This window comes from Quercus lobata, chromosome 3 (genome assembly GCF_001633185.2).
Source record: "Quercus lobata isolate SW786 chromosome 3, ValleyOak3.0 Primary Assembly, whole genome shotgun sequence".
In the NCBI taxonomy this organism is placed as follows: domain Eukaryota; kingdom Viridiplantae; phylum Streptophyta; class Magnoliopsida; order Fagales; family Fagaceae; genus Quercus; species Quercus lobata.
Window position 1 is genome coordinate 12,903,981 of NC_044906.1, and position 21,622 is coordinate 12,925,602.

The window sequence follows — 21,622 nt, forward strand, 5'->3', positions numbered from 1 at the left end:
AAAATCCCCAAAACAACACCAGGGAACATTCCAATACTGCTGAATACCCAGCAACTCATCCCACAAATCACCCCTCAAATTGTTATCATTTGGGCCATACACCCCAGAGCATGCCCAACTAAAACCATCCTCCACACCTTTCCACTGAACCGACACCGAAAACGAGCCCACCAGAACTTCCAACTTTTCTAAAACCCTCCTATCTCACATAATCAAGACCCCACCAGCTGTCTGATCAGCATCTAAAGCCACCCAATCCGCATACAAACAGCCCCAAATACTACAAACCAGCTGCCTATCTATGCCAGCAAGCTTTGTTTCTTGAAGGCATACAACATCACACTTCCACTCCCGTAACAAGTTCCTCACAACCAAACGTTTCTGGGAATCATTCAAACCTCTAACATTCCATGAAACCATTTTTAGCTTCATAAAGACTTTTATGGCCCCACTACTGTCTCTACCACACTTCCACCACACTATCTTCCATCATAGTTAACCGTTGAAATTAAATTTCTCAACTCTCTTATCCCTTTACCCATGGAAGATGCTACTTTTTGGTTAGCAGCTGCTTTCTTCCGCTGCTGGTTAATAACCTCCATCTCCCTTTCTAGCCTTTGAAAATAAGCAATACACAACTTTTCATGACGATTAACAGAAAGCCCAATCACTCTACTAAAACTTGGGATTATGTTCTTCACCCATTTCGAGACATCCAACGTGCCACCAATATCTAACACCTCAGAATCATTGTGCACATCCATTAACAAAGCCATCCCCGGAGGGATAACAGTCAACAGTGGATCACAAACTGCCAGACTCTCCTCCTCATCCAAAACCACTACTGGGAGAGCCACTTCCTCCATTGTTGAGGTATCCAAAACAGATAGGCCACACTCACTACCAACGTTAACCCCTCTATTGACACCAAACTCCACAAAACCCGCAACCAGTAGTCTCTTAAGGATATTTGCTAAGAAAATACCTTTCAAGAGTTGTGAATTGACCATGACGATCTTGCCCAGACCCTGCGTGAAGTCAACTGAGTTGAACCCATCTGTAGAGCACCCATTTGCTTCCATCTGAGTCACCTCGTGACTGTTAGAGAAAAACCCAGCAGAGAAAAAGTGATTAACGACCATCGGAGCCACCACACGACCGTCGTAGCTGGTTCCGAGCTCCAACCCATCCACCGCGGTGCTGTCGGAGCTTTTCCTCTCAAGCCCGCTGTTAAAACCCACCGTTGGCCTCGCCGTGAGACCATCGGAGTTGTACCCAGCCCCAATCCCGGCCACCGTGAGGCTGTTGGAGCTGATACCATCAGACCCGCTACAACCAACGAGCAATGGAAGCTCTACTTGTCGCTCGGGCACCTTGAGAATGGACCTTAAGCACCAAACTTCCAGCCCATTGCGTTTTGATTTATAAGACTATTCATGTGTATTATTTAAATAAGTCACATGACTCATTAACTAAGTCATATGAATAAAATTATACATGGATAGTCTCTTCAATTGCCACGTAATGGATTGAAAAAAGATGGCTCCAAACATGTATGGAGCCAAACTTTTTCCACCTACAACAAATCTAATTATTTCACATGTTGAGGATCTGTTATCTTTTTCCTCTAATCATCCTTCAGACAAAGTATTGAGCTTTAAGCATATCTTATTTTTTAACTGCTCGGTGAAAGAATGTAGTATTGTTACCCCTAATTGAGCCAACTATTTCTAGATGTTTGTTTCATAAGAGCCTCCTCTCCTCTACTGATGCTCTTATAGAATTCTCCAATCTTAAATTGTAGCACCAGTGGTTGTGCTGCAAAATTCACAGTATTCTCTTTGAGTCTAACTCCTCCAACTCATAACTGACAGTTATGCCGTCACGCACATTCCTATCAATTTTACCTGCCGACAACAATGATTGATGTGGCAAAGCAACTTTTGATAATAGATCGGTCTATCTTTTGTCTTGTTATCTTATTTTCATCCAAATTCATCTTCTTTCCTATCTGCAATAAAACAAATGTATACTTGAAGTACAAATATAAGTTCCAAGTTGCAACTATGTCATTGAATTATATTACACCTTTGTATTTTAAAGTTGCAAGTGGAGATTGAACACGTAGTTAAAGGTTAGAAACTTAGTTGGATTCCATTGGCAGCTCAACAGCAATACATTAGTGGCCCTTTGAAATACTGCTGAAGCAGGAAAAAAATATTTATGTTCATGGTGGTTTTTCATACCCTAATTCAAGTTTCCCAATCTTAAGATTATATATGAGTGAGACGGTGCGGTACTCTTCGCCAGTTTGAAACTGAAAAATGAGTGCATCTGCCCAATAAAACCAAAAAAATTTCTAAAACAGACAATCCCAACAATATGGTCTATCAGATTTAGTCCAGCCCAAGCGCTAAAGAAGAAGATGGTGAGATTTAATTAGACAATTATACTTGAAGTACAATTGACACAGAGATTTTGAACAAATTTAAAAATAGGTCCAGATAGTTCTCAAATATTTAACTTGACATTGAGGCACTTAGTAAAATCCAACTCAAACTCCCTGCTTCCACAGAAATCCAGAATAATTTTTTAGGTAACAGTTTTCCCCTTGCGATTTGGCCATGTCACAATTTAGTCCACAAAATTTCTTATGTTGCATTTATACAACTAAGATTGGACCAAAACGAAATCATTTGGGTTTGTCCTAATTCTAAATTAATAGATTTTATATTTTGTGGACAAATTGACCCTAAATGATCCAAGTTTAGTAGTCTGATTTGGTTGATGAGCCATGCATGCAATTAAAAAAAGCATGTGATGTTAATATTTTGATATAAGGTTTCTATTTGTTGGAGCCATGCAATCGAAAGAAAGAGAACCAACATGCAAAACCTCACCCCATAGCTGAAAAAAAACAATGATGAGAAACCTGGTCCAAAAATTTAATCTTTTTACCCCTTTTTTTGTCTGGCTCTCAACCAAGTACATACAACACACAGGTGTATTAGGTGAAGGTATTGAAGAGAAAGTCCAAGGAAACTGCCAAGTCATTGTGATATAATTTCTCAGTTTCCGGATTGGTCTTCTTAATTGTGATGATCTTTCTTCAGTGGGCTGGAAGTTTTTTTTTTTTTTTTTTTCCTATACTCTTTGAATATAATCTTTTATTGGTTTTACACGATATAGCACATAAAATATTAAGTGTGTAAGACTTCCACATCCACAAGCTAGCAAAATCTGATAAGTTTGTTCTGCTTCAAATTTTATAGGTGAAACTCTCTCTCTGTGGGTTCTTCACAGGTACATTCTCTTCGCCACTGAATTTTCAATTACTATATGTGTCTGCATGCCTATGAAATATGATTGTATGAACTTTTGGGCGGTCCAATGTGTCCTTATCAATAGGTAGTATTAGAGGTTCTATTTCATTTCTGGATGACTTGTAATATATCTATGAATGCGTCTAAAGCAGGATTAAGATCATACTATTTTAAGACTTCTGTTATCAGGTCATATGATATGTTTAAAAAACTGTTCTTATTGATTTGCTGCTACATAATCAAACATTGTCTTAATTGGATCTATGTTCATATTTATCACATCTGTTAATCCCAAGGGATTTTTATTTTTGGAAGTACTTTCAGTAAAATTGAACTCTAGGCAAAATAACCACTTTATGGTATTTGGTTCTTGACATGGTTCATTTTTGTAGTTTATCTCATGGAACCAAAGCCCTCAAATTTATATGGCTTCAAAAGACTAAGAAATTCGATAGATAAAAGAGTCCATGAAAAATCTGTTATGGTTTTATGGAATATTTCTTGCCAAAACAATTACCAATTGATCCAAGCTCTTGTATGATGTTCATAGTTAGGAGAATAGTCAGCCTGGACCATCAGTAATTCAGTAACATTTTTCGCCAAGAGACTTTTAGCTCAACAGCATAGCTTGCTCCTTTATTAGGAGAACCAAGTTCAAATCTCCCCTCCTCCATTGTATTATCCAATTATCAAAATAATTATAAAAACAATAATAATAACTTTTTTGATACTTAGGTAGGTAATATGTTTCAAAATCACGCAATTCATGATTTACATAATGGCAGAATACTGTTGGTTTAATACTCTGAATTGTGCATGAGCATGACCATCATGATCTCTAAGCAAAGATTGATCAATGGCCTCCAAGTTTCTTTATTTAGTGCCAGATTATAGCCTCTTCATGTCTTAACATATTAAATATGTGTATTAATATTCCTATCTGTAATCTAAGGGTTTGGTGGACAAGATGAATTCATGTTTGAAAATGAAGAGGAAAGCAAAAGGGAAGGCACCATTTATGAAGAATGGAAGACTATTATTAGAGGAGCCAATTGCCTTTTGCAATGGGAAAAGCAATCCTATCCATGTCTTCTCTGCCGAGGAGCTCAGAAGAGAAACAAACTACCATGACCCTTGCTTAGTTTTGAATTTTACAAGGGCTCTCTAGAAGGCTGCTTAATTTCAGTTAAAAAGTACAAAGGAGAATTTCTTTGGTATTTTGAAGTTGAAGACACTATTAAAGACTTTGTGGTTGGAACACAAATGAGTGTCCACAAAAATGTTCTAAAACTCTTAGCATCTACTTAGAGACCAATATTCCAATTCTAGTGTATGAATTTGTAGGGGACAGAATTCTCTCCACGTGTATCCATCCAATTGAGGGAGTCATCTCAGATCCATTACCATGTAAATGCAAGCTAAGCATTGCAATGGGCATAGCTAATGCAGTTACATATCTCCTTTAATTCATTTTTTAGGCCTGTTATCCATAGAAATATTAAGCCATCCATATTGGATGAGAACAATGTTGCAGAGCTGACAGATTTCTCACTCTCTATATCTATTCCTAAAGATCAATTGCAAGTAAAGTGACAGTAGTTTTGGAAACTGTAATTATATTTTATCTTTTTTGATTGAAAGTATGTATGCACCTGAATATACAGCTAAATGCTACATAACTGAGAAGGTTTTTTTTTTTTTTTTTTGAGAAACAACTGAGAAGGTTGATGTGTACACTTTTGATATGCTTCTACTTCCACTTTTGAAAGGACAGCCTTCACATTTACATGTTATCTACCAAATTGGGTGTGTTCCTATGTCGAACAAAGTCAGGTAACTGAAGTTGTATGGTGCAAATGATTGGGCCTATGATCGACATACTCTTTGGTACCCTCACATAATTTTTAATTCATTAATTTCTGGATACATGAGTTGTGACATAATTTTGATTGGTCTGAAGCGGGATCAAGATCATGCTATTTTAAGATTCATGTTCCTACTTATTTGCAGCATTTTTTTAATTAAGTATTCTTTGTGGATCTTGGTTTATAATTCAACTTCAAGCCTGTTTCTTCAAATTGTCATATCTTTGTTTAATCTTTAAGGGAAGTATTTATTACAAAAGTATTTTGGGAAAACTAAAATGGCCTCTAGTCTAGATTAGAGAATATGCAAGTTTGGCTGTAGGATGCTCCAGATGAGATTGTTTTGCTGTCCTTAAAGGACCTTGCTTATGATTCTCAATGAAAGTTTCATCATGTGATTCTCAAAAAAATAATAACAGATAAAATAAAATATAAAATAAAAATTCAGGGCTGATTCACTTAACAACTTACAATATTTATTGGATCTTGAAATATTTCAACTATGTATCCTTACCACCAAGCAAAAAAGATCCTACAGATTCCAATCTCCCAAACTGGAGCTGTTCAAGATCAAATGATGTGGAAACATTCAAAAGAAAAGATGGAGTTTACCAAGTCAAAATTGCCTATTATTATATATTGATGAAGGATGGTGCAGGTTCTTACCAACAAGCTCAGGATCAGTGAGGGGCTTGGGACTTAATCTGGAAAGTACAGGTCCCTTTGAAGATTAACACTTCGTGTGGAAACTCCTTCAAGATAGTCTGCCAACCATGCTTGCTCTAAAACACAGAGGCATCTCATCTGACAGCTTCTGCCCTCTGTGCAACTCAGATGAGGAATCTTCAACCCACTTGTTCTTGTTGTGCCCTTTTGCTAGAGCTTGTGGGCATGGTTCTACATTAGCCATACACTCTTCTGACTTCAACAACATTTCCATACAACAGTGGCTAACTTGTTTGATGGTCAAATATAAACGAAAGGAGGAAAACAATATGGCTTACTTGCAGGCCATTTTCACCACATTATGGTCCATGTGGAATCACAGGAACAGGGTGATTCACCAAGGAATTAATCCCAGTCCTTTTGAAGTTGTTCTTACAGCTCAATCTCTTTCTTGCAGGTGTAGAGAAACCTTCAACTGTCATACACAGGACAGCAGAAATGCAACAAGACCAAATGCTGAACAACAACCAACTGCACGACAACAACACCCAACAGGACTGTGCCAGTTGATCATCAAGATTGCTAGTGCTAGGTGTAGAAAATATCGAAGGAGAGCTTTTGCCTATAATGTCATCAATATGGAGGGAGTTTGTGTCTTTTCTGGTCTAGCTAGCAGTACAGCCAGTTCATCCATAGGAGTCCTGCTTGAAGCTATGGTCGCAGCTGGTACTAAAGCAAGAAATCATGGTTTCCAGCATGTTTTGTTCTTAACAGATAGTAGGAACTTAGTTCAGACTTTTAGGGAAAAAAAAAAAAAAAAAAAAAAGGCAACAGATTGGCTTGACATCACTAGAATGGCTGATCTGAATTTTCTGGTTCTACATAGCCTTTTTTGTAATGTGACTTTAGTCCCTCATGTAGTGGTAGATTTTGTCTGGTCTGTAGCTAAAAGGGCAAGTACAATGCCTACGAACCAAAGCTGGTATAACCCAGTCTTTTGTAACTTTGTTTAACTCCCTTTGACTGGTATCAAAAAAAGAAATATTTCAACTATAGTAGTTTACATCATGAAACCATGCTCTCAGATTTATAATGCTTCAATTAATGACTCGGAAATTCGATGGACAAGGATAAGGTGACCATGGAAAATGTTTTAAGGTATTATAATTTTATTTTTTTTATTTTTCCTTTTAGGATTAAGATTTTGTTGTTGTTAGAAAACATTAATTGCCTAATCCCAGTTTGTTACACTTCACCTGTAAAATATAATAGAGGCATAGCGTGGTACAAGATTGGGCTTAGCCATGGGCCGCCTGTAGTGTGATGATATTTGTTGATGGGCCTCATTCACGGGATTGGGCCTTAAAGATAGTCCCTAGGCGTGTAGACTGTAGAGTTTAAACTTAGGCTTATTTTTTGGTTTTTAAAATACGAACCTCAACAAAATTTAAGTTAGAAAACCGTAATAAGTTTTATTTTTTTTATTTTTTATTTTTATAAAAAGTTAAGTTAATATAGTAGAGATATTCAAATGTTTGGAATTTGGTACCCACATGTCTGTGTGGTTAGCAAGAAAGGAATGAAACAACAACACATTTTGGATGCATTTGTGAATTACTAAAAAAAGTTTTGTTTTTTGAATTTTGTCTCAATATATATATATATATATATTTGTAAATAATCTAACTTTTATCTTTTTTTTTTAAAAAAAAAATTAGCTTTTAACTTTTTGTAAAACATTTAACATAAAGTTATCAAAAACCATTTATTTTGATTAAAACTACGCAAGTAAGCAAAAGCTAAACACACACTTGAGGCTCTTGTGAGACCTATTGACCATTTGAAGTCCTTGCTAATTCAAACTTTGTTTGATTAGTCTCAAGTTTAAGGATTTACACATTGTACGTTCATTTTTGAATTTCTATTTGAGTTTTTTTTTTTTTAGGTACTTTTGTGTTCTCTATCATAAACATATCATAAACATAGAGTACTAGTTCCTTTCTTGATAAAATTTTTATTACTTATAATAAAATTAAAAATAGAATAGATGTATTACCATTGGTGTTGAGTTTTTTTTTTAAAAAAACAACTTTAACTATTTTTTAGGTGTTTTATTTTACTGTTTATTTTTTTAATATGTAATCTGCTAGCTAATTTTTGTCTCAAAAATATAAAATGGCCTTCCAAACCTTATTTTTGTTATCAATATTTTGAAAATTGTTTTTAAAAGTTGGAGCCAAACAATTATAACGCAAAAATAAAAATTCCACTAAAAACTAGTTTTAAATTCAATTTTTTTGAAAACTGTTTTTACATTATTTTGAAAACAAAAACAAAAATCTACCAACCATATAAGTCCCTACTTATCCTTTTTGTTAGTTTCATATTGAAGCTAACATTTCCTTGTCTCTAATACATTAATTAAACTTAGATGAATATACCATTTTAGTATCTACATTTTAGATTTACAGTTAAATTAGTCCCCACATTTTAGAGAAATTATATAGTCCTTATGATGGACCACATTATTTGTCCACCATTCCTTTAAAAAACTCTCATTTATTTAAAATTATTGAGTCAATAGTTAGTTTCTATTCAAAAATTTCTTCTAACCAGCAATTTTAAACATACCTCTTTTAATGAAATATGAACAAATGGCATGATCCACCACAAAAATATTATAATTTCTTCATATTTTGGTAATAATCAATTTAATCTTTTTTATTTTCAACTTAAAGTCAATTTGATCATTACAAAGTACAAACACGTACATAGCAAGTGGCGAGTGCAAAAGCGGTGGATCAATTAAAGAATGACACATCAACTAAGAAAACACAATCAGAATAATGGTTTTCAACCCAGACAAATCCCCACTTCTCCCATGACCCAAAAGCAACCCCCATCCATCACCTGTCAAACAAACTCAATTCTCTACCACCTTCATCTTCATCTTCATCTTCATCCTCATTGCTACTCCGCTGGCCACTGGCTAACTTTAAATCATGGAACTTCTACTATCCTAGAGCGGTTCTAATAGCGATTTTCAGTGGTGTCTGTGGACTGCAGAACCAAGCCGAAGCAAGGGAGGGGATTGGGATTGCCTTGGTTTGGGTATTGTCCTAATGATCCAAATCGTGAAACCCAGACCTCTTGGCAAGGACATCGCAGATCTGAAAGAGAAAGCAAACTATAGAGACCTGAGAGAGAGAGAGAGAGAGAGAGAGATTGAAGTCTTTTAACGTTTTTACAAAGTAATCCCCACATAAGGACCTTATACAAGATTTGGGTTTCCCATATAAGGCCTCTTTCAAGATCTTTCCATTAATAAACAAGTCTCCAGTAAGCTCAAGTTGCTGTGCCTAAACAAAATTATTTCCCTTTTAAATTTGAAATTTGGAGAGGTTGATTCAACACTAGCAATGGCCATCAAAACGTCTCCTTCCATTGTATTTGAAACTTTTTTAATTTGTTTTCAAACTTGTGTAGAACGTTGTTATTGATTTTGTGAATTTGAATTGGATTTGATCTGAAAGTGGCTGAGAATTGTGTTTAAATGGATGGGGTTGTTTGGTTCATGGAAGAAGTGGGATCTGCCTGGGGTTTAAAACTTAGATTAGTTGAGTTAGAGCCGATTGTGTTTTTTTAATTCATGTGTCATTCTTAATTGGTCCACCTCTTTCACAGTGCACTCACCATTTGCTATATAAGCTTTTATTTTTGTTAGTGACTTAATGATAGAGACCAAATTGACTGTAAGTAAAAAATAATAACAACCAAATTGATTACTACCAAAAAGTACAAACTAATTAAATTTGATGACCCCAAAATATGAGGACTAAAATAGTATTTTTACCTTAAACTTATTAAACATTTGAATTATGTGCCAAGGATTTCAAAGTAGATTTCAAATTCACCATAATTTTGTGTCAAGTACCTCCAATTTGAAACTATTCTTAACTTATATTACAACTAGTTTCTCATTTAAGTCCACTATATAATTGGTATCCTATTGAGAGTTTTTTTTTTAATTTTATTTTATTTTCATAAGTTGGCAAATCTTTGCATAATCCAAACCGTGTAATCCACTTTCTAGAACAATGAGTAAGTGCGTGTTGATCAATATTGTAAATACATCTATAAATAAAAATTACTAAATAATCCTAAGATGTTAGGTTTTAGTTGGCGAATTATGCGTATAAAATGTATACACATTTATTTATTATTCTTTTGTGGAAATATTAGACTATTAAAATTATAAATTTAATGATTTATGTATTATTCAACTTGGATTGAGTTGATTTTTTTTTCTTTTTATTCTTTTATTTGTTTGGAAAGAAATAAGAAAAAAAGATGTTAAGAACTATGTTAATTTTTTTTTTTTTTTTTTTTTTTTTTTTTTTTTTAAGTCTTATGACAGTGTAGGTGGCTATTTTTGGATTGTGATGTGGGCCTATGGGTTGGACTTGAGGATTTCGTAGTGGTAACATAAACTCACAATGGGTATTTGGGAAGTGGGTTTGGTGTGGGGGGTGCTCCACGGACATGGCCGAAAGCAAGAAAACACTTCTTGTGTTTTCGATTTTGGAAAACACAAGAAGAAAAAATTGCAATCAATTGCATGCAATTAAAAAAAAAAAAAAAAAAAGTCAAGTCAAGTTAATATTTTGATATTTGATTTCTATTTGTTGGAGCTATGTAATTGAGAAAACCGATGTGTATTTTGGTGTGCTTTTACTTACACTTTTGGTAGGACAATGTTTTTATTTTTAGATGGTGAATATAATAATGAGGCCTATTATCTAGTAGATTGGGTGCATGCATGTGTTGAACAAAATCAGGTAATTAAAGTTATAGATAGGGCAATGTTGGAAGAAGGAATTGATCATAAACAATTTTCTGGCTTTTTCAAAGGTTGCCCTAAGTTGCATTTCTGATATAGCAGAAGATAGGCCAACAATGATTGATGTTGGAAAACAACTCAGAGTAATTTATGTGTACCTCTCACCTCCTTAGCTTGCCTCTATGCAGATGGATTGACATTCAAGACATTCTATGCTTTCTATTGTGTTTGATAGGGAACATTTGTCATCAAGGGTAGAGTCAATGGATAAAACTCCAGTCATGTTACAAATTAATATTTAATTTATTTGTATAAAACTAAGTTTGATTTTCATTGGCAACTAATACAGTGTAAATATTATCATTTTTATTTTCAAATAGTTTCAGCTGATCTTCTATTATTGAATGTAATATTTTATGGTCAATGACAATGTATCTCTTATTACAAATATACCAAATCAGCCATGTACTTTACCAATCCTAGTAGTCTAATTCTTACCCATTCAACACTCTCTCTATTTTCCTCCAAAAAAAAAAAAAAAAAAAACTCCCTCTCTCTCTCTCTCTCTCTCTCTCTCTATATATATATATATATATTGGTGTGTTGAACATGTCACCAAAATTTAACTGTTAATACAATTTATTCAAATTTTATTAAGTCAAGAAAGCTAGCCATGGTATATTACAGTTTTTGAGAAATACTAAGGTTATTATAATTTTTTTTACATAACTTGTACAGCCAATGGGTCACCACTTCTAAAAAAAAAAAAAAAAAAAAAAAAAAAAAAAAAAAAAATCATCAAATACAAAAATGTAGGGGTGTGCATGGGTCGGGTTGGGTCGGGTTGAGGAGATTTTTTGACCCAACCCACCATGGCGGGTCAAAAAAAACCCAACCCAACCCAACCCATCACATAAATCCAACCCAACCCAACCCAACCCAACCCACATGGGTCAGGTTGGGTCGGGTTAAACCCATGGGTTTGAAATTTTTTATTATTATTATTAAATTGAGTATAAAAAAAAATTAAAATATTAAAAAAACCTAAAGATTAGTATCAAGGTAACTCTTTAAAAGCAAACAACACTAATGACTAAACAACAATAGTAATTTATTAGGATTTGTGTGAACTAATTGGCTTTTATATAGGATAGGAAGAACTGACTATTAAAAAAAATTTATTAATTATATAATATATTATATATATATATATATATTAAATTAGTATTAGTAGAAGGAACTGAGGAAATACTGTTCTACAACTGTTTTTTTTCTTTTAAATTATTAAATATATAATATATATTTAAATGTGTATATATATATATATAAAAGTTCCCTACAATTGATTTTAAAAAAATTATTAAATATAAAAATATATTTTAAATATATATTATATATGGGTGGGTCGGGTTGGGTTTGGCGGGTTTGTAATTTTATGACCCAGACCCGACCCAACCCGCCATAAAAAATTTTTTTGTAACCCAACCCAACCCACCAAGCCTTAAAAACCAACCCAACCCGGCGGGTCGGGTTGGGTTGGGTCGGGTTTGGCGGGTCGGTGGGTTTTTTGCACACCCCTACAAAAATATAATATAAACATTTATTTATTATGTTGTTAAAATCTACTCATGATATTCATTGTTTCCTCAATTGGTAATATTTGTTAACATTTTTTTAATAATTTTAGGACGACAAATTATTTCACAATTTTTTATCACTACTATTACATGACAGATTGTAAGTGATTAACCATCACTTATCCACGGACTTGTAATTTTTTTTCATCAATTATATTCTGCCATGTCAAAGTTATGACAATAAATTATAAAAAAAGTTGTGGTCCTAAATTTTTTACTCTCCTCTGTGAAATAAATATACTTAAGCCAAAAAAAAAAGAAAAGAAAAAAAGTAAAGTAAAGTTAAAGTGCGAATGAAGACTTTTACTTTTATACCCCTTTTTGCTTTTGCTTTGTTTTGTGTGAAAGAAACTCCACCCGAGAGCATTCTCATCAGCTCTCTAAAAAAAAATGCCATTTTAACACACCAAAAACCCACTTTATCATTTTAGAACATCATTTTACAACATATCATTTATCAGATGTTCTATACTTCAATTCTATACATTAAAATAATATTTCCTACCCATTAAAATAATATATTTATCCAAAACACAGCAAAAATACAAATGCACAATCCAGTCACCACCGGGTCCAACAGCCACCGCTACAACCACCGCCATAACAACAACCACTGCTATAACCACCGCCACAACAACAACCACCGCTACAACCACCGCCACAACAACCATAATCACCGGATCCTCTAACAAATTTCAAATCCAAAAACCTCAACCAAAAAAAAAAAAAAAAAAAACTTAAAATCTTCAACAAAACCCAAACCCAACAGATCAATCAATGACCAAACTCAACCAACCATTGGCAACGAGATCGGCGGCAAGAGCTGTGGAGGACGATGAGCAAAGAACGGCGACTGTGGAGGACGACGTGCAAAGATCGGTGACCACACCTGGGCAAGCAGAGCTTTAGATCGGCGAGCAGAGGTTCAGATTGGCGAGCTTCAATCGGCGAGCAGAGGTTCAGATCGGAATCGCCTTCTCAGGAAGAAAAAAAAAACAGAGAGAGAAAGAGGCGCCGAGACGGAGAGATAAAGAAAATGAAACTCAGATCGGAATCGCCTTCTCAAAAAAAAAAAAAAAAATGAGAGAGAAAGAGGCGTAGAGACGGAGAGATGGAGAGGAGAGACGAAGACCAGAGAGCAGAGAAAGAGAGAGAACTGGGCTGCGGAGAGAGAGAAGAGAATAAAATAAGGGAAAAAATTTATAACACGTGTCCGTACCGTCTCATATTTGAGACGGTACTGTAGCGGTGTGCCAAATTTTTTGGCATTTGGCACACCTCATGAGGATCTATTTTTGTTATTTGGTGTGCCAAATGCCAAATATTTGGCATTTGGCATTTGGCACACCTGATGGTAGTGCTCTCACAAAAAGCTAAGTCTATCATCTGGTTTCAATGCATACTGTCTGTCAATATTCCAATCATAGTGATACTGAATCACAGACAGAGTGAGCAACTCAGTTGTTATCACGCCGTGTCAAAGAGGTTTCAACACTCTCAAATTGCTGCGGCAGCCTTCTAATACCAGAGAGCATCTGGGTCTATACTAGCTCTGTGACAAGTTTCCTCATCCTCATCCTCAATTGATTTCATAATTTGATGAGCATCACCACCTTCCAGTTTCCGATTTGTTCTCTGGTGAAGTATTATAAGTATTCTTTCTTAGATTTTATTGGGTTCTCTTGGCTTCTTTTGTTTGTTGAGTAATTTGTTGTAATTAACGCGTTTATTTTGTTATGTTCATGTGGTTTTTCAAGTAAATTTATAATGGGTACCCTTGTGTTGCTTTGTTAAGTAAATTGTTGTCAAGTACAAGTTAATTTGTTGTGTTCATGTAGTTTTTCAAGTACCCTTTTTGACGATTATAATGGGTTTCTCTTGATTTGTTTTGTTGAGTGATTTTCTGTTTAGAAATAGTAAACAATTAGAAACATCCCTCATATAAATAGACGAGTTCCAACCATCTTCATTGGTCATCATTTGCCATACACACTTCCAAAGATTGTATTGTTTGTTGGATTTTACAGCTAGCCTGGTCATGGTCTTGTGGTAAATACTAATGACAGGAGAAAAACCAAGGGCTTTGTAAATAATAATGACAGCCTAAAACCAGAGACTCGTCTTGAGGTTGTAAATAATAAAGAGCTTAAGAATGGAGGCTCAACTCAAGTTTGTCAAGAGTAACAGAGACTGAAAGTCGTGAGCTTGATTAGGTTTAGAGGTACGTTCCTTTTATGATAAACGGTCTGTTAAATATCAAGGATGAAGTTCTTGAGCTTGGTACTATTGATTAGTTTAGTTTTACTTGAAATTTTCAAATTAAATGAAGTAGGTGTATATATTTTTCTTATTATTAAGCATTTTCGAAAGCGATTCTATAGTTTTTTGACACATATAATACTTGAAACTTTATGCTATTAGCTAACGTTAGGACAGGAATGCTATTTGCACGCTTTGTATAAAAATAGAGTTCACATTTCCATTAAATTAAAATATGCTCTCATTTTTCCTGTATCACGTGTGTAAGCTCATTTTGCAATAACTTGGTATTTAGTCTATGTCATAATCAAGTACACATGCTAGAAGATGCTACACTTATTTATGTTGGGACCCTTTCTTCCTCCCTTTTGTTTTCTTTCCAATTACTTGTATTTAATTTGAACTTCTTCACGTAATGGATTCCAGTGCCATGTCATCTTGTAAGTCACTACTCTGGACATTAGTTGGAGCAGAATTATCATTAGACATGACAAATATAATTTTTGGACTGAGTGTTGGTTTAATTTGAATTTTATCCTTTATTTTATTTTTGCGCAATTATTTCTAGTCTTTGAGAGATGGAGTGAGGTTAAGTAATCAATTGGCATTCATTTGGAGCACAAGCTATAGTATTTGATTATACTAACAACATAAATTTGCTTGTATCAAAGTTACCAAGCTTTAGGGTGTGGTTTTTAATTGATGCATTAGTACAATTTTTGAATTTCATTCTGCCGCATTATTGTAATTTATTTGGAAATTTATTTTTTTTCAAAAAACATTTTCGCCTAATAATATTTTATTGGACTTGAATTGACTCTATAGTTTTGTGAGATATATTTTTGTTGAATTATGAGATAAATAAAAGGTATATCATGTTTTTTTTTTGTTGGATGATGAAAGGTATATCTCTTAATTGTTTTTATTTATTTGTTTTATAAATCATTATTTTCTTGATTCCATGTTTTTATTTGATATTTATTATAGGTTAATCACATGTAAAATTTCAAAATAATTAGTTATCATTTATTATTAAATCTATAAAATTAGTTGTTTATTATGTTGAAGAATACCCAAAAAAAAAAAAAAAAAAAAACCTAAATTTTTTTTTCATAGATTAGTGAGTTGTTAATGCCCAATTACCCTAATATTTGAAAGAAAGAATAGATCACACTAATATTTGGTAAGGAAGGTAATTGTAGGAAAAAAAATTATTCCAATAGTGGATTTAGCAAATTATTTTTTTTAGAAGAACCTAATCCCTATTAAATTTTGTCCCATAAAGATAGTTTACATTCTTTTTTTAACTAAGCTACAAACGCTGAAACGCAGTAAACGCCAAAACCAAACGGGTACTAAGTGTTGCTACTAGTGGTGGATGTTAGACACGGCACAATAAAGTCCATGCCCTCTTGTGTGGGGCACAATGTTTCTACATTGATGTTTAAGTTCAAAAAAAAAAAAAAAAAAAAAAAAAAAGAAGGAAGAGTGAATAACAATGTTAAAAAGTTTGGCATGCGGATACTTAGAGAATGAAGTGAGAAAGATTTGACAATGTGAAAGTGACTTCAATTAGAGGGCATGGAACTTGAAATGCAAAGAACGTGTGGTCTATCACCTATAAACTGTATAGAATAGGACCAATAGGTGGGTGGTGCACCTATAGTCATGGACGATACTGTTAATAGTTTCCCCATTTAGAGAAGAAAATTGTACTAGTGGGTTGCATTTTGTATTAAGATGGTATATCATCATGCCTTCCTCCCCCACCCCTCCAAAAAAGCAAGATCTTCTAGCTAATACAGCCAAAGAAAGTGTTAATGGGCCCTGCAATTGGGCCAAAGCAGGGCAAAAAATGTTGATAAATGACCTTTACAAGTTAGGAGGTGGAAAATTACAAAGACAATTGGGTTAAAAATGAGTCAAAAGTTGGCCACTGAAAAAATTCCTTTTATTTTGATTTCAAAAGTAGAAGAAATTTTATTTGAAACCCTATAATTTAAGGGTATAACAAATTAAACATGAAAGTTTTAAATGTAACAAATTAAATCTTGAAGTTTTAAAAAAGTAACAAATTAAACCTTAACTCATTTAAGTGGAATGAAATTGTGTTTGAGTTTAATATGAACTGTAAGTTTAATTTTTTAGCTTTTCGAAAGCTTAAATTTTAAATTGTTACTTTGAAACTATAGTATTTAAATTGTTACTTCTTTAAATTATAGGATTAAAAATTTTTTTTACCAAAAAAAAATACAAGCCACACATAAAATGTTCATCCTCTACCTCATTACAAGTGGTCGATAAGTACCTTAGCAATATCTTTGGCTAACTTTCTTAATAATGGTGACATAAAAGGCAGGGGACATAAAAATAAAAATAAAAAAACTTTTTTTTTTTTTTTTTTAAATTATACCACTTCATGAAGTGTGTAAGGGCACATTTGAAACTAATATTAATATACCATGGTGGGGAATAAGTGATGTGAAATTTCTCTCTCTCTTGAAATCACTTAGGTAGAAACAAGATTAAATCAAAATTTGTCCCTCTACCATGGTGGGGACAAATGACTTTTATCCGAATCTAAAAAGTCCCCCTCGAACTTTTTTATTCTTACACATTAACCAGGTTATGCTATATCACAATGCAAAATTATAATTTTTTTTCTCCCCATAATTCTATCCACTAGGTTATAGAAAATAGGAAAGAAATTATTAGAATTTTCTCAAGTTCATTTAGCAATCTAATGCTTAAGAATGACGAAATATGAAATATTCCTACTTCATTCAAGCCCTTCTCGATTGTGAATTGAATCTAAAATTATATTTAACTCTACAAATGCCTTTGTCATTCACCCTTTTACTTGTAACTAATTTGAAGGTCAATTATATTTTTGGAGAAGTCCAAAGTAGTCATATGAATTAATTCTTTGCAAGCAAAGAACATGACTAAAGATATTTTTGTAATTTAATTTTCATTTTCTCACTGAATGTAAATCAATCAGGTCCAACTTAATTTCCTAAAAGGTTTCGTATGCTCAAATACCATGAAGATAAAATATAGCCTAAGGTCTTCTCTTTGTGTTCATCACAATGTTTGGCTCTGTCTCTATCTGTTGGGTTTTGAATGAAGGAATTGTTGTTCTAGATCTATGTTGTCTGTTGACCATTCTCAAATTCAGCATTCTATGGTGTTTGCCTTGTGTCTGTTACTTCAAATTTGACAAATGATCTCTTCATTGTTCATTCTAAATAGAACCTCAACCTGTTGTCCTAAATTGCAATCTTTGGAGCCAAAATATGTGTAGAGTTTCTAAGCCAATTAGATCATCACTATTCTCTCAAAAAAAAAAAAAAAAGGCCATCACTAAGGCCTTAATGTCCCAAAATTGCGGGTCAATATAAATTCAATCTAATTGAAATTCTAAAATATTTTAAAAAAATTGTTAAAAATATGCTAAACCACCATGAATGATCAATTTTCCATAACAATTCAAAACTTCAATTTTTTAAAAATTAACAAGTCTCCCACATTATACACGGTCATACACCAAACAATCTCTCTCTCAACACGAAAATAGCTGAGTCTAAACTGTTAACTGTGTTTGTATTTCTTGTTTCTACTAACTATATAAAAAAAGCCAATGGCTTTTTCTACGTAAATTTGGTTTAGTCAATTGGTGAGCAAAACTCACCATTTTGTATTTTGACTTTTTTTTTTCCTCTTAAATATTTATATGAGTTAGCATATATATTGTTATACTGACACAACAAATTTCACAATATTTTCATAATTATTGAGATGTCAATTTCTTATAGGTCGAAATAAAATAATAAAATATGAGACTATGACCAACCACAATTGAAAATAAATGTTTTGTAAAAATGTTGTATCACTTGTTTGTTATCACAATGTTTTCACAATTGTTGAGATCTTAGTTCCTTATAAATCAAATAAAAAAAATACTAAGTCCACAATATTTTCACATTAATTTCACAATAAATTATAAGTGTAAGCTCTTATTGATGGATAAAAAAGTGATATCAGTCGTGGCTCTATTTTAAAATCAATAACTACTTGTAGTCTAAAATTTGTTATGAAAATATTATGGAGATAGCATTTCTATAAAATAAATAATAAAATATTAGACCGAAACTTACCATGGCTGAAAATAAAGGTATTGTGAAAATATTGTGACATTTTGTTGTGTTCCTAGACTTCTTTTTTGGTTTAGTCAAATTTGGTGAGCCAAAATTCACTATTTCACACACAATTTTCTTTTGTTGGTTTTTGGTTTGTTGTTTTTTTAATGCATAGTTTAAAGTGGTTGTCCCAATTAAAAACCAATAACAATTTATCACCTAGGATTTGTTGTTAAAATGTTGTGGACGTAGCATTACTCAAAAATAAAATAATAAAATATCATACAAAGGCCCACCTTAGTTAAAATAAAGGTATTGAGAAAATATCATGACATATATTGTGTTCTTGACCTTTTTTTTTTTTTAGCTAATTTGATGAGCCAAAATTCATAGTTTTATGGACAATTTTTTTAGGTTGACTTTTTTTTTTAACACATTAATGTTTAAAGTAAAAAAACACAGTTTTACCAACAAAAAATATATATATATATATATATATATATGGAAAAAGTACTTTTCCACTTTATGTTTGGGGTAGTTTCATCCCCCCCCCCCCTTCCCACCAAATTTAAAGTTGAATAATTTCCTCTTTTATATTTAGTAGACAAGCATATAGTCACTAAATTTTAATGTCCCCAAAAAGTTTCTTCTTGTATTTTGAGTTTTATGTGTTAGTCATACTTAGAAAGTAAAAATGGTGATGTATGGTATTCTATTTGTTATCTAGAGAACACTAATTTATTAGAGGTTTAAATCTTCTAGATTTATAATTTTATCTAATAGAAACTTCAATGACATATGCCTTTTGTTATCTTATTCTTTTTTTTATTTGCTTTCTTTCTTAAAAAGGCTTTCATTAAAATTTAAGTAAGGTAAAAAACGTAGTTAGGCTCATAAAATAAGATGATAAAAAAGGAAGTATGAATAACAAGATATTCATTAAAAATAATTGTAGGTATTTAATTTAATGAAGAGTTTCAATTGCAGCATATGTCATCATTTATTGCGAAAATGTAAATATTGCGATAATGTTTTACCAAAATTTAGTTGTTTATTGTTGGAAGATGACAACATTTGTTATCATTCTTATTAGAATTTTTTCGTGAGTAGATATTGTCTTTAGTAAATAGGTTCTAAGAAATTATCATAGTAAATAGATAGTCATATGTTAAATAACTATTCTAAATTTAAGTACATGATTTCATACTACTTCAAAAAAAAAATTTCTATCTTAAATTTTCTCACTCAAGTGTGCCTTGCACATGCAAACCTTACTAGTATCTATCAATAGACTTTTGACAGCTGAGTATAAATTTTGTGGTTTACCGCTCTAATGAAGTACTACCTCCATCCCAATTTGTTTGTCCTGTTTCAAAAACTCAACTTTTTAAGGGAACATCATTTATCATCTTGTCCGTTGTATAAAAATGTATAAGTTTCTAAAATTACCCTGAAATAAATTTATCAAAAAATTTTGGAATACTAAATCTAAAATGGTTTTAGAAATAAAGTAGGGGCATAATAGTAACATTAGTAAATTAATAACTTTTAATTTTAAAAACAAGACAATATTTTGGAACATTCTAAAATGGAATAGAGGACAAATAAATTGGGACAGAGAGAGTATTATTTTATTATTTTGTGAATATATTTTATTTTATATTTAGTTTTGGTAATTGTGGTACCCATCTCTCTGTTTTGTTGATTGATATATGTATGGAGTAATGATAGAACCATAACTTTTTCCACAACTTTGGCCACAATTTGCTCACGTGGCAAGTCTTGAGCGTTGGAGTCGTAAACCCACCACTTACAACTTGCCATGTAAACAAGTTGTAGCAAAAGTAATGGGAAAATTGTGATCCTAATATTTTCCGTAGGTACATATCCTACACTCTCCAACAGTACAACTTCACTTTTAAAGTTTTATTATTTAATATTATACTTAGTTTTGATAACAGTATTGTTATCTGTTTTTGTTTATTATTACACTTTTATGTAATATTTATATTTAATAATAGTAATATGTAATTATTATAAAGAAGAATTGAGATAATTACAAGAAAATTTTTTGTATGAGCCGGCACATACGCTCACCTATAAGTGAGACAAAGATCTTACGCGGCTGACACATGAGATACATTTTCTAATTACAAATAGTAATAGTTATATGTGTGTACAATTGTGTGTAACGCCATAATAATAATTTCCTTTATAATATAATTTTAGAATGTATAATAAAATTTTGCTCAATTAAAATTAATTTATGAATAAAGCATTTTTTTTGTCATGAATTTTTTTTTTTTTTGGCTTTGCCATTGATCTCCTCCAGAAGCTCTCTAGTGTTTTTTACCATTTAACTTATTTCTGCTATTATTCAATTTATTTTTGCTACAATTCATGGGTCTCATTGCACTTTTTGGTATTATTTATGAGTTCCATTATACTATTTCAATTAACTTTTAACTTTATCTATATTACTTTTAGCAAAAAAAAAAAAAAAAAAAATTTCAACTAAGCTGTTACCAAAACAAACACTACTCTCTCACACGCTGTGGAACTTCTCCTCAGCCACTCCCAACACTGTAGCAAAATAATTTTTAAATGTGTAAATAGTACTGTGGGACCTATTTTTAATATTTTTTTTGAATAAAGTGACTGTAGGTCCCATGTACAGTGCATGAACAGTGCTGTTACAATGCATGAACAGTGCTACTATAGTGCATGAACATTGTTGCTACAGTTGTGAACAGTAAATTTTGTCTCCCTAAAACGCGTGGAAAAAAAAAAGGAAAAAAGAAAAAAAAAAAGAGAAAAACGCTGAAATGACAACGCAGACGCAAATCCAAACCGGCACTAAATGAGCTTAAGACTTTGTATTATGGATATAATA

At 32.6% G+C, this 21,622-nt stretch overlaps 1 long non-coding RNA gene across 1 annotated transcript; it reads left to right on the forward strand.

The window, feature by feature from the left end:
• Positions 1 to 2,955: 2,955 nt before the first annotated feature.
• Positions 2,956 to 4,937, forward strand: LOC115982702. Its single transcript, XR_004089707.1, has 2 exons — positions 2,956 to 3,303; positions 4,276 to 4,937. It is a non-coding gene; the product is annotated as an uncharacterized LOC115982702 (long non-coding RNA).
• The last annotated feature ends 16,685 nt before the right edge of the window (positions 4,938 to 21,622 follow it).